The sequence below is a fragment of the Budorcas taxicolor genome, chromosome 11, assembly GCF_023091745.1.
Source record: "Budorcas taxicolor isolate Tak-1 chromosome 11, Takin1.1, whole genome shotgun sequence".
Taxonomy (NCBI): Eukaryota; Metazoa; Chordata; class Mammalia; order Artiodactyla; family Bovidae; genus Budorcas; species Budorcas taxicolor.
Genome location: NC_068920.1, coordinates 29,740,954 through 29,754,837, shown reverse-complemented (window position 1 = coordinate 29,754,837; position 13,884 = coordinate 29,740,954). Strand labels below are relative to the sequence as shown.

The 13,884-nt window shown below is 40.5% G+C and overlaps 1 long non-coding RNA gene and 2 other non-coding genes across 3 annotated transcripts; all 3 read right to left on the bottom strand.

Moving 5' to 3' along the window:
- Window positions 1-2,966: 2,966 nt before the first annotated feature.
- Window positions 2,967-6,098, bottom strand: LOC128055219 (uncharacterized). Its single transcript, XR_008200099.1, has 3 exons — window positions 5,903-6,098; window positions 4,216-4,321; window positions 2,967-3,839 (listed from the first exon to the last, which is right to left on the bottom strand). It is a non-coding gene; the product is annotated as an uncharacterized LOC128055219 (long non-coding RNA).
- A 4,410-nt stretch (window positions 6,099-10,508) lies between these two features.
- TRNAI-AAU (transfer RNA isoleucine (anticodon AAU)) lies at window positions 10,509-10,582 on the bottom strand. Its single transcript has one exon. It is a non-coding gene; the product is annotated as a tRNA-Ile (tRNA).
- A 1,634-nt stretch (window positions 10,583-12,216) lies between these two features.
- TRNAI-AAU (transfer RNA isoleucine (anticodon AAU)) lies at window positions 12,217-12,290 on the bottom strand. The gene has a single exon. It is a non-coding gene; the product is annotated as a tRNA-Ile (tRNA).
- Between the last annotated feature and the right edge of the window lie 1,594 nt (window positions 12,291-13,884).

Below are 13,884 nucleotides of genomic sequence, written 5' to 3'. Positions count from 1 at the left end.
CTGAGTAGATACTTGGGCATTGTTATAATCTGCTAAACTATGATAACTTGTTATGCGGCAACAGAAAACTAATATATTTTTATTTGTTTATTCTTTTAAAGTACATAATGTAAAATGTGAAGCTGGAAATGTTATAACAGAAAATTGAATTGTGTCAGGTGCCTCTGGGGGCCACTCTCCACCTGTTCTTTCTGTCCCTTTCTTGGGGTCCTGCTACTGACTCTTTGAGTGACCCTCACGTTTCATCTCTATGGATACCTGGAAACTGATATTGGTATTTTAGATTAATATAAGCATATGTTCCCTGTTATATATGTTATGTATTATAGGTATTAATTTCACATCTAACACATAAAGTAAAAATAGCTACCAACTGATTCCTTAAACTACTTGTAGCATGCATTTTGACATGAAGTATGCAGCACTGGTGGTGGAGGGGGGCTAAGTTCCCACCCTCCCAGGCTTCTGGATAGAGGAACAGACCTGCCAATAGTAATTTTAAGAAGTATCAGTTAGTATCCTTTAGTTTTAAAACTAGAGTATGTATATCCCTGGGAATAAATGGACATAAGGAATCATTTTCCTGACCTTGGACATGTATGTGGATTCATTTAGGACTGACCTGCCTGAAAACTCTGTTTTCCCACCTTCTTTTGTCACAACTCTTCTCCCACTAAGAAAAAGGAGATAACTTTCAACCATCCGATAGCATACTCGTCTTATTTCCCCAAGACACAAAGCCTACTCAAAGCATCTGACAAAATGACTCTAAGTAATGCTACCAGTAAGAAAGGGAATGTCTTTAAAGACTGACTAACAAAATTCTTTTGCAGACTCAGATAGTTTCTTGAGGTGAAGGAATTCAAGCTGAGCTATTTCAAATCCTAAAAGAGGATGCTGGGAAAGTGCTCCACTCAATATGCCAGCAAATGTGGAAAACTCAACAATGGCCACAGGACTGGAAAAGGTCAGTTTTCACTCCAGTCCCAAAGAAAGGCAATGCCAAAGAATGTTCGAACTACCACACAATTGCACTCATCTCACATGCTAGCAAAGTAATGTTCAAAATTCTCCAAGCCAGGCATTAATAGTACCTGAATTGAGAACTTTCAGATGTTCAAGCTGGATTTAGAAAACGCAGAGGAATTAGAGATAAAATAGCCAACATCCACTGGATCATAGAAAAAGTAAGAGGATTCCAGAAAAACATCAACTTCTGCTTCATTGATCACACCAAAGTCCTTGGCTGTGTGGATCACAACAAACTGTGGAAAATTCTTAAAGAGATGGGAGTGCCAGACCACCTGACCTGCCTCCTGAGAAATCTGTATGCAGGTCAAGAAGCAACACTTAGAACCGGACATGTAACAACAGACTGGTTCCAAATTGGGAAAGGAGTACGTCAAGGCTGTATACTATCACCCTGCTTATTTAACTTACATGTAGAAAGTACATACATCATGTGAAATGCTGAGCTGGATAAAGCACAAGCTGGAATCAAGATTGCCGGGAGAAATATCAATAACCTCAGACATGCAGATGACACCACCCTTACAGCAGAAAATGAAGAGGAATTAAAGAGCCTCTTGAAAGTGAAAGAGAAGAGTGAAAAGGTTGGCTTAAAACTCAACATTCAAAAAACAAACATCATGGCATCCGGTCCCACCACTTCAATGCAAATAGATGGGGAGACAATGGAAACAGTGAGACTTTCTTTTCTTGGGCTCCAAAATCACTGCAGATGGTGGCTGCAGCCATGAAATTAAAAGACACTTGCTCCTTGGAAGAAAAGCTATGACCAAGCTAGACAGCAAGCAGAGACATTACTTTGCCAACAAAGGTCCATCGAGTCAAAGCAATGGTTTTCCCAATATTCATGTATGGATGTGAGAGTTGGACTATAAAGAAAGCTGAGCACAGAAGAATTGATGCTTCTGAACTGTGGTGTTGCAGAAGACTCTTGAGAGTCCCTTGGACTGCAAAGAGATCCAACCAGTCAATCCTAAAGGAAATCAGCCCTTAATATTCATTGGAAAGACTGATGCTGAAGCTGAAACTCCAACACTTTGGCCACCTGATGCTAAGAACTGACTCATTGGAAAAGACCCTGATGTTAGGAAAGATTGAAGGCAGGAGGAGAAGGGGACAATAGAGGATGAGATGGTTGGATGGCATCACCAACTCGATGGACATGAGTTTGAGCAAGCTCTGGGAGTTGGTGACGGACAGGAAAGCCTGGCCTGCTCCAGTCCATGGGGTTGCAAAGAGTCATGACTGAGAGACTGAACTGAACTGAACTGTGCCTTCAAACATGAAAGAAGGTCCAACCCAGTTGTCAACAATAGACTAACAGAAAACTTTAATGATAATGTGGTTTTAGCATGTGATATAGGGGTTAGAAAAATTAGAATTGCATTCATATTTCAAAACTCCTTTAATTCCTAACTACTTAATTAGCTCATATCTCTAATAATTAAATAGACATAAAACTGATGTTGAACCTTGCAACATCAGTCTTGCAACAGGACTACTCATCCATGGATACACAAATTAATTAGAAAATATTAGTCCCATCCATGTCATTAAGAGATGAGTTTGCAATTCAATTTTATTTTATGTTTATAACTTATCAATATATTAATACACTCACAGTGATTTGCTGTAACAAAAACTGCAATAACAATGCAGGAAACAAATTGTTAACTCAAAGCTATATAGTCATACAGAGAAGAAGTACAACAGAATAGATTAAAAAACAACCATGTTACAATACAATGTATTTTTGTGGAGTGGGGGAATGAAAATATAAGTCCAAATACAATAGAGAGGATATAAAATGTCAAATGTTAAAGAAAATTTATTTTTTTTTAAAATAGATTAACCAAACCAAATCCATTAACCAAATATTCACTATGGTATTTAGATTCATTTAGAAGAGTGATATTTTTAAAATGCCACAAATTACAATGTATTGGAAATCACATTCTTTACAACTGTTTGAACTTATGATTTGAAATTTTTAGATGCTAATCTAAAAATGTACAAGGGGTACATAATTTTTCAAAGGGGTATGCTTTCAAATTTTGAAGGCTACTACTCTAGAGCAGGAATTCTTAACATGTGATGTCACACAGTGGCTATAAACAAAGACTCAGGAGTTAGTCTTACTAGTTGTGTGACATTGGGCAAGTGACTTAAATTCAGCTCAGTCTACTTACCTGTAAAATGGGGACAGTAAAAATACCCTATCTATAAAGTTGTCAAACTTCAGTAGACACTAGAATCACCTGGAGGGTTTGTTAAAACACAGACTGTGGGCCCTGTTCCCAGAGATTCTGCCTGAGGAGGTCTGGGGTCAGGCCCCCCAAACCTGCATTTCTAACAAATTTCCAGGTGACACTAATGCTGCTTGCTCCTTTCATCTATCTCATAAAGTCATTTACTGTGTGGATTAAAAATGTTAGTACATAAAGCAATTATCCTTCAATTAAAAAATAAATCAATTTTAAAAATACATATGTCCTTTAAAAAAAAGTTAGTACATAAAAATTCTTAGAAGTCCACTGGCCCAAAGCAGGTACTAACACACATTAGCCATATCATCAGTTAGAATTTGATTCACTGCAAAAGAAAATTTTACTGCAGTGGGTTAAACAGAAAAGAGTTAGCACATGTCATTTAACAAGAGGTCCTGAGGTCAACCATCCAGGGCTGGCACCACTGGTCAAGAGTGCCATGAAGTTCCCAGGCTCCTTCTGTCTTCTTTGCTCAATTGTCTTTGCTCAGTGGCTTTCATTACCATAGACTGAGAATAGCTGCTGTTCCTCCAGGAGTCTTGTCTGAATTCCAGATAGGAAGAGAGAAGAGAAAAGGAGCAGAGGGTAGAGTTGATGGAGCATGCCAGCCAAGTCACAGACCCTCCCTTTCATAATTTATTTTTTAGAGAAGTCACTTGCTTTTAAAAAATGTTTCCAGAAGTTCTCCACATGTGAATGGAGCTAATAAAATTAATCAACATTCAGTAAAACAGACTCAACAGTACTAGCCACACTTCAAGTATTCAACAGACACAGGTAGCCAGTGACTACCATGGTGGACAACACAGATGTAGGACATTTCCACCATTATGCAAAGTTCTAGTGGATGACATGAGACTACAAGATGCACCTCTAAGTCTCCTACAAGATCTATGAAGCTCTTTCTCTCCAGACTTACCTCCTGTTGCTATACACTTTAGCAAAGGTCAGCAGGCTATTTCTCAGACCTGCATTTGTTTACAATTCTGCTGCCTGGGATTGTACTCTCTCTCCACCTCGTCCATCTAGAAAACAAGAATCCTTCTTTATACACACATATTCAAAAAGCCAGAAGAACTGAACATGATGGAAGATGTATTTCTGAGCATACCTTCTCTTTTATCTATCACTACTACAAAAAATAGCAGATCCAAGAGATTATTCAATCTTTTAAAAAATCACACACGAAAAACTTGATTGAAAAATGGGAAAGGAACTTGAACAAACATTTTTCCAAAAAAAGATATACTAATGGCAATAAGCACAGGAAAAGATGCGTGATGACACTAATCATTAGGCATATGCAAATCAAACCCACAGCGGTACCACCTCACATCTATATTGGCTACTATCAAAAAACTCAGAAAATATCAAGTGTTGGCAAGAAAAAGGAGAAGTTGGAATTCTTGCATATTGTTGGTGGAACTGTAAAATGGGGCAATTGCTATGGAAAACAGTATGGAAGTTTCTCAAAAAATTAAAAGTACAATTACGTGATCCAGCCATTCCACTTCTGGGTATACACTCACAAAGAACTTAAAGCAGGGTGTTGCGGAAATATTTATCCACTCATATGCAATACCAGCATTATTCACAACTGCCAAAAGGTGAATGCAATCCAAGTGCCCATCAGTGAATAAATGGATATACAAAACATGGCATAGGCATGCAATGGAAGCATATTCAGCCTTGAAAACAAATTCTGACACATGCCACAACCTGGCTGAAACTTGAGGGCTAATATATCTTCAACCATATCTTCAACCATCTCTGATTTTTAAACTACAAAATGATCTTGGGTTTTTTTTTTTAATTGAAGAAAAATATGCTTAAACATAGAAAAAAAAAATACTGCTGAGTGCCTCAGATTAAGTAGGATAAAATGAGAACTCGCTCTACTCATTCCTTGTATTATCCAAGTGTTGGACTCAGTACCCTTCTGATAAATTTCCTTCTGAGAACCTCTGTACACAAATTAAGTGCCAGTTAGGCCTCACGGCTTCGACTAGACAGTGTTAGAAGAATGGTTTCTGCCCAGAAGAACAAAGAGTCAGATACACTTCTTGGATCGGACAGTAGCCCAGTGGTTATTTCCACCCGCTGCACACTGGCATTACCTGGGAAATTTAAAAGCCAAGCGGTTCTAAGGTGAGAGCAGGCTGGCTGTGTAGATGTACTGCTATTTTCTGATCACTAACCCCTCCCCTACCCCCTAACCACTACACATCTCATATTTATTTAATGTCCAGAATTATCAAACAGTGCGCCTAACACACTCGCAACATTTCTGTCTTCCGGGTAACGGTTCTCCACTACGTATCATTATCTAGAGCACGTGATCTCTCCAGCACCAGTAGCTCAAGCGCCTGAATCTCTCCCTGCATGTGTCCGCTCCTCACAACCACACCCACAAACCATGACTCGCTACCTACTACCGTCCACAAGGCAGGCCGCTTCCGGATGGACTTTGCTGATGGGGAGCGTCCAGGCCTATGCCATCTGCTCTCGCGCCAGATACGTCTCTGCTTAATCTTCGATTAGGTTCAGCTCCTAAACCCGCGGGGGTTGTGTTGGGGTCCGGGGATAAAGCGCCGAAACTTACTTACCTTCATCCTTGCCCGCTGACACCTCCTGATTTTTTGCAAACTGCTGCTTCTGGGCAAGAATATGCGCCACGGGGAACAACTCTAGTCCAGACTTCGGTGTCTGGACATTTACCAAAGTCCTGCCTTTGTCAGATCAGAGGCTGCGTAGCCTGGTCCTTCTCTATCTGCCTGGAAGGTCCAGGCAGTCTTGCTTGGGCACGAGATTCAGGGCGTTTGTTCCGGAGATCGCGGAAGCCTGCTGCCAGGAAAACAAGAACGCGAACGCTTACGCCTCTGGGGTAGAATAGAGAGACTGGATGGTTTACTTTCACTGGCCTTATTTCCAGGTCCCCTCTAGGAACCTGGGAGGTTTCTGCATCTCTGTGGTTATTTCTACAGCTTCCTGTGCCTTTACTCTGTTCTAGGCCCTGCCTTCTAAACGGGTTGGGAAGGTTTGACAGAGAAATCGTTTGGGAAAACTTCACAAGTATATATGCCAAAAAAGAATAGTACCATTAATTCGATGTACCTGTCTCACACCTTCTATCAACTCATGGCAATGTTATTAACCTATAACCCAGCCCTCATTCCTTCAGACACATTGCATGAATCTCAGACCCGTGTCACTGATAAATTTAACACAGCCCAGACTAAGTTGAGTTAGACGCTTGCCTCGGGCACAAAATTTAGACTTCCAAAAAGCTTTGCAATAGAGACAATAACATTTTAAAGTATTTTTAAAGTAAAAATTAAAGCAAAAAACTATAATGAATACAATATCAATATTTTAAATAGAGAATCAGTATTACTGATTCTTTCCTTTTTCCCAGCTCCTACATGACTGACAAAAGGCTGAAACTTAAGTATCTCTGAGAATGAGGTTGCTTTTGAAAAACATAATCACAATATCATTATCACATCTAAAAATAATACCAAAAATAAGATCATCAAGTATCCAACCATTGTTCAAACTTTACCAGTTTTGTATATTTTATAAATATATTATATAACATATATTATAAAATCATATGTGAGTAAGGAGGGCTGGAGTGAGAATTCTCAGGCATCTTTTATCTAAGGTGCATAAGTTATCAAAACCTTGGACATAGATCACTTGAAGCATTATGTCATCATCAAAGATTTGGCAACAAACTTCTAACAGGCCTGGTCCAGAAAAGTTGTCTTGGGAAATCTGATATCTGGGTATGAAGTTCATGTGAATGAAAGAGTAGAACAGTAGGAAAGGGGTAGGAATGAGAAGGTCTCTCAGATAGTGGTAATGGTAGGTAAGGGTACTGGAATGGAGTACTGAAGAAGAAAGAAAATCAAGGAATGTAGACAGGAATAGAAATATACAAGGAGAAACAAGGATCATAATCAGTGGAATGGGTAAAGAGGAAAGATTATTATGGCTCTGAAATAGCACAGGAAAGAAAAAAAGAGAAATACGATATTTATCAATCAGAAAGATGAGTAAAACAATCACAGTCCATGAAGGAGTAACTGCATTACTTTGGCCTTTATTTCCCGCTGTATAGATTTACCATAACTGCACCAGACAATGTTGTTAACTAATCAGGGATCTTAGATGCAGAAGATAGAATCCACACAAATAAGGTAAAATTAAAAGGGATTTCTTATGCATTCACAGAGTTTCTTGGAGACCAGAATCAAGTACAGATTACTCGACACTGCCAGAAGCACTCAGCCATGAAAATGCTTCCGTAGAAATCTTACAGCTGCCACTTCTGGTTCCACAAAATCCTAGACAGTAGCTGCACATAAACCAAAATACCTGCAACAACCTTGCATGTGTGAAAGGATTTCAAGCTAAAATCAAACCAGAGGATATGAAATGAAATGTCACATATTCACCCTCTGAAGATTGGGAGGTAAGAGCTAAGAGACTTATTTCCCCTAAAATGCCTAATTTACAGAAGACAGAGACTTATCTCCTAATCAATGAGTAGCCTCTAATCTGACTGGACTTGCCCCTCTTTGCATTCTTGATCATAAATACAACCACCTTAAAAACCTCAATAGACCTATCTTGCTATATATCATGAGTTTCCTGAATTGTAATTCCTTTGCTATTCTTGAATAAACTCTATTTTTGGTAATTTGAACTTGTCTCAGTTTACCTCTTTATTTATGTTGACATATGTCAGAAGAGCTATTCAGCCTTTATCTCACAACATTCATTTCTCCCAGTCTTACACTGCAAAGTCAAGTGGGCCTTAGGTAGCATCATTATGAATAAAGCTAATAGAGGTTATGGAATTTCAGTTGAGCTATTTCAAATCCTGAAAGATGATGCTGTGAAAGTGCTGCACTCAATATGCCAGCAAATTTGGAAAACTCAGCAGTGGCTACAGGACTGGAAAAGGCCAGTTTTCATTCCAATCCCGAAGAAAGGCAATGCTAAAGAATATGCAAACTGCCTCACAATTGCACTCATTTCACATGCTAGCAAAGTAATGCTCAAAATTCTCCAAGCCAGGCTTCAACAGTATGTGAACCATGAACTTCCAGATGTTCGAGTTGGATTTAGAAGAAGCAGAGGAACCAGAGATCAAATTGCCAACATCCGTTGGGTCATCAAAAAAGCAAGAGAATTCCAGAACAACATCTACTTCAGCTTCATTGACTATGCCAAAGCCTTTGGCTGTGTGCATCACAGCAAACTGTGGGAAATTCTTCAAGAGGTAGGAATACCAGACCACCTTACCTGCCTCCTGAGAAATCTATATGCAGGTCAAGAAGCAACAGAACTGTACGTGGAACAACAGACTGGTTCTAAATCAGGAAAGGAATACGTCAACATACAATATTGTCACCCACCCTGCTTATTTAAAGCCTATGCAGAGTACATCGTGTGAAATGCTGGACTGGATGAAGCACAAGCTGGAATCAAGATTGCCAGAAGAATTATCAATAACCTTAGATATGCAGATGACATCACCCTTCTGGCAGAAAATGAAAGAGTCTCTTGAGGAAAGTGAAAGAGGCTAGAGAAAAAGTTAACTTAAAACTCAACATTCAGAAAACTAAGATCATGGCATCTGGTCCTGTCACTTCATGGCAAATAAATGGAAAAACAATGGAAACAGTGAGCGACTTTATTTTGGGGGGATCCAAAATCACTGCAGATGGTGACTACAGCCATGAAATTAAGAAGAAATTAAGAAGAAAAGCTATGACCAACCGAGACAGCATATTAAAAAGCAGAGACATTACTTTGTCGACAAAGGTCTGTCTAGTCAAAGCTTTGGTTTTTCCAGTAGTCATGTATGGATGTGAGAGTTGGAGTATAAAGAAAGCTGAGCGCCAAAGAATTGATGCTTTTGAAGTGTGGTGTTGGAGAAGACTCTTGAGAGTCCCTTGGACAGCAGGGAGATCCAACCAGTCCATCCTAAAGGAAATCAGTCTCGAATATTCATTGGAAGGACTGATGCTGAAGCTGAAACTCCAATACTTTGGTCACCTGATGTGAAGAACTGACTTCTTGGAAAAGACCCTGATGCTGGGAAAGATTGAAGGCAGGAAGAGAAGGGGACGACCAAGGATGAGATGGCTGGATGGCATCACCGACTCGATGGACATGAGTTTGAGTAAACTCCAGGAGCTGGTGATGGACAGGGAAGCCTGGCATGCTGCAGTCCATGGGGTTGCAAAGAGTCGGGACACGACTGAACTGAACTGAGTCTTACACAAGCACATCTGCTCAGCAAAAGCTATGTGACACAGGAAGTCCTAGTGACAAGGAGATCTGAGAACTGGAGATTTTACTGCTGCAGGTTTAGTGTTCAGGAGGCACATTGCAACAGGGTTGCAGAGGTGTAGAGTGAGAAATCTTTACCACTGGTCATGGTTGCTACCTGGTATCCATTTCACCCTTTTTCCTTCTTAAGAAACTGATTTTGTTCCAATATCCATCATTCATACGCATAAATTGAAGAACTCAGGAGACTCTACCCCCATTTTAAGTTCCAGGGCAATTTATGAGTAGTCTAAGATGAATATGTAAATCCTATGCCTTTACAGGGAGAAGGCAATGGCACCCCACTGCAGTACTCTTGCCTGGAAAATCCCATGGATGGAGGATCTTGGTAGGCTGCAGTCTATGGGGTCGCTAAGAGTCAGACACGACTGAGCGACTTCACTTTCACTTTTCATTTTCATGCAATGGAGAAGGAAATGGCAACCCACTCCAGTGTTCTTGCCTGGAGAATCCCAGGGACGGGGGAGCCTAGACGGTGGGCTTCCGTCTATGGGGTCACACAGAGTCGGACACTACTGAAGAGACTTTGCATGCATGCATGTATGCCTTTATAGATGATTGATTTACAAATTTAGGTTTAAATCGATAAGCAAAAGCATTCCCCTGCTAGCTGTTATAGGTTCAGAGGTAGGCAGATCTAAATTGTCATAATCACACTTTAATGATTGAGAGGAGAGGTTATGCTTTTCCTTTGTGTTAAGAGCAAAGAACATTTTGCCCGAAGTGCTTCAGGCTGCGATATTAAAGACAGCTGTAAGATAAGGCAGCCTAAGCGTAATGCTGACAAACTGGTTAAACTGGTTCTATTCTTTCACATTGTTGGTCATCCCAGTTAGACTTAAAAAGTGGCCCGTACGGGGATCGAACCCGCGACCTTGGCGTTATTAGCACCACGCTCTAACCAACTGAGCTAACCGGCCCTCATATGAATTACTACTCTTCCTTAATGTTTTGATTGTATTGACCTTCTAGAATTTCTTTATCATAAATGGGAATATCAGTCCTATACATACTGGTCCACTTCTGTTAAAGGGAAACAAAAGAAAAAAGTCTATCAGGGTCAAGTATGAACCTTGCCTTTCAGAACATGCCTTCTTGGAACCAATGCAAATGCATTTTGTAATGCAAACTCTTTTCTAACAAGTACAAAAAACATTTTTAATGAAAATGGCAAGTTGGAACATTTGATAGTAAGGACTTTGATGTATTTGCATATTGGAGACCGCAGTAATAGATGGTGAGAGAAGGGAAAAGAGTTTTTCTACCTGCAGACTCTTTGGGAATGAAGAGAATAAGTGCTTGAAGAATAAGAATGAATAAGAATAAATACCAGCAGTATTTTTAAAGAACAATTTAATTAAAATAATCCATCCATCCAAACATCCATCCCTGAAAAAAAATTAAAAGCTTCCTTCCGAGAGCAAATAATGGAAATGTAATGCTAGTGATAAATGAAAGGCATATGACCTTAATAATGAGCTAGAAAAAAACTCAATGTGAAAAAGCTCTACATGAACCCAGGGAATAGTAATGAATAAAGCTTTCCACGAACAAATGAGAAACTAGGTCTGAGGTGGAAAAAAATGAGCTGATGCTTAGGACAAGTAGAAAAAAATATACATTGAATTTGGGAATGAATGTGGTGTGAGAATAAAATGGACCTGCTTTTTAAGGTTGCTATGCAATACTTCAGTTCTAGTTTTTCAGAACTTTCTATTTAGATATCACAGGTGTAAATAAAATCTTATTTAGCCATTATTGTGGACCAAAGACTACTTATGTGTTTTAAATGAATTAACATATTTAAACATAACTAATTTATGAGGTGAATACTACAATCATTCTCGTTTTACAAATAACCGAGGACAGAGTTTAGAGTCAGCATTCTGATGATTTAACCTTACAGAACTTCCTTTTCATTGTCACTAAACTGCTCCTTAAAATCGGTGTTTATCATTTTCTTAGTGGATGGCCATAGTCTGAGGACCCTCCTATTCTAAAAGCCAACTTTGTAGCATCTTGATTTATACCCCAGGATATTAATTGCTTCAATTTCAATTAATATTAATCTCACCACTAATAGTGAATATGTGACATGGATCTGAAAACTCCTATCCTAGGTAAGGAAAACTCTGAGCATCAGCCATGTGCACTATATTATTATTGCAGGGCAATTCTTTCTAGCAATTTTACTGTATTATTTAGTGATTCACTTCCTTTTCTTGGTTCCCCAATAAGGAAAGGAGATATATTGAGAGCAAACACCCTAGAGACATTGATTTTTTTTTTCCTCTCTCTTTTTCCTCTGATTTTTTTTTTCTCTCCAAGAAACAGTTTCGGAAAACAAAACAAAATGAAATAAAGAAGGAAAGGCCCTCTGTTGTACCTTTTAGCTGCCAGGTCTCTGCTATCCTTCTGCTTTGTTATTTGGAGTGGGATCTGTTCACTCCGCCTAAGCAGGTTCTAGAACCCACTAGCAAGGAAGTTTGCAGACCCTTCTTCTCTGCAAAGAGGTTCCAATGCCATCTTTAAGGACAAAAATCAAAGACAACCTTGGCCCGTACGGGGATCGAACCCGCGACCTTGGCGTTATTAGCACCACGCTCTAACCAACTGAGCTAACCGGCCAGGATAACGCGATCGCCCTTCAAATTACAAACGACACTTAAACAGCATTGTTTTGCAGTTTACGGTGGGAAGAGTGAGTTGCTTCCATTCTTTTTCTCGTCTTTCCTCATTGGCCGAGAAAATGGATGAAAAAGCTTCTCATTCTGCCTCAAGAAAGTGTCCTTCTTCCGGAAAAACTTAAAGCTATCTCAAACTTCGGATTCTGACCCGAGAAGATTCAGGCCTTCGTCCTTAGGCAGGGCTTCCTGAGACCGCGACAGGTGCATCACGGAAACGACCACGAAGCCTCCAGAGGCCTCGAAGGACTAGACTCAGGCGCGCAAGATCCAGATTCCTCTCTACTCTTGGAGATCCTTAAGCTTCCCTCGGAAGCCTCGAATCCCATGAACCTGAACCCTGTCGCCGCCTGGCCTCTGGGTGGTTTTGCCGGCCCCGCCACCCGAAATCCGCAGCTGTGAGCCCCAGGTATCCGGCTCCGAGCGCGGGAATGAGTCTTGGTGTTGCAGTGTTGGTCCTCAAACACGTGGTGGCGCCCGATGGACAGGCTGCGGCAGCGGGAGCGAAAGAACCTTGGGGATGGGAGGGGCGGAGGCCGGGGCTGGGCAACTGTGAAAAGAGGCAGGAAACCCCATTCGAGAGGCTTAACTGCGAGGTGAATCCTGCCGGCAGAGGTCAACCCAGAGAAGGGCCGGCAGAGGAGCTAATTCCCTATTCGCCCTCTGCTCTTTTCTGGATTCTACTTCTTCCCTCCTTTCCAACACGACTGTTCCTGTTAAGTTGGGGATAGTAATGTTTTTAGAAGTTAACTGACCTGTGTTCATGGGGTTCTCAAGGCAAGAATACTGAAGTGGTTTGCCATTTCCTTCTCCAGTGGACTGAAATCAGATTGATTATATTCTTTGCAGCTGAAGATGCAGACGCTCTATGCTGCTGCTAAGTCGCTTCAGTCGTGTCCGACTCTGTGCGACCCCATAGACGGCAGCCCACCAGGCTACCCCGTCCCTGGAATTCTCCAGGCAACAACACTGGAGTGGGTTCCCATTGCCTTCTCCGGGAGACTCTCTATACAGGCAGCTAAAACAAGACCGGCAGCTGACTGTGGCTCAGATCATGAACTCCTTATTGCAAAATTCAGATTTAAACTGAAGAAAGTAGGGAACACCACCAGACCATTCAGGTATGACCTAAATCAAATCCCTTACGATTATACAGTGAAAGTGACAAATAGATTCAAGAGATTAGATCTGATAGAGTGCCTGAAGAACTATGGAGGTTTACAACATTGGATAGGAGGCAGTGATCAAGACCATCCCCAAGAAAAAGAAATGCAAAAAGGCAAAATGGTTGTCTGAGGAGGTCTTACAAATAGCTGAGAACAGAAGAGAAGCTAAAGGCAATGCAGAGTTCCAAAAAATAGCAAGGAGAGATAAGAAAGCCTTCCTTGGTTATCAATGCAAAGAAATAAAGGAAAACAATAGAATGGGAAAGACTAGAGATCTTTTCAAGAAAATTAGAGATACTAAGGGAACATTTCATGCAAAGATGAGCACAATAAAGGACAGAAATTGTATGGACCTAACAGAAGCTGAGGATA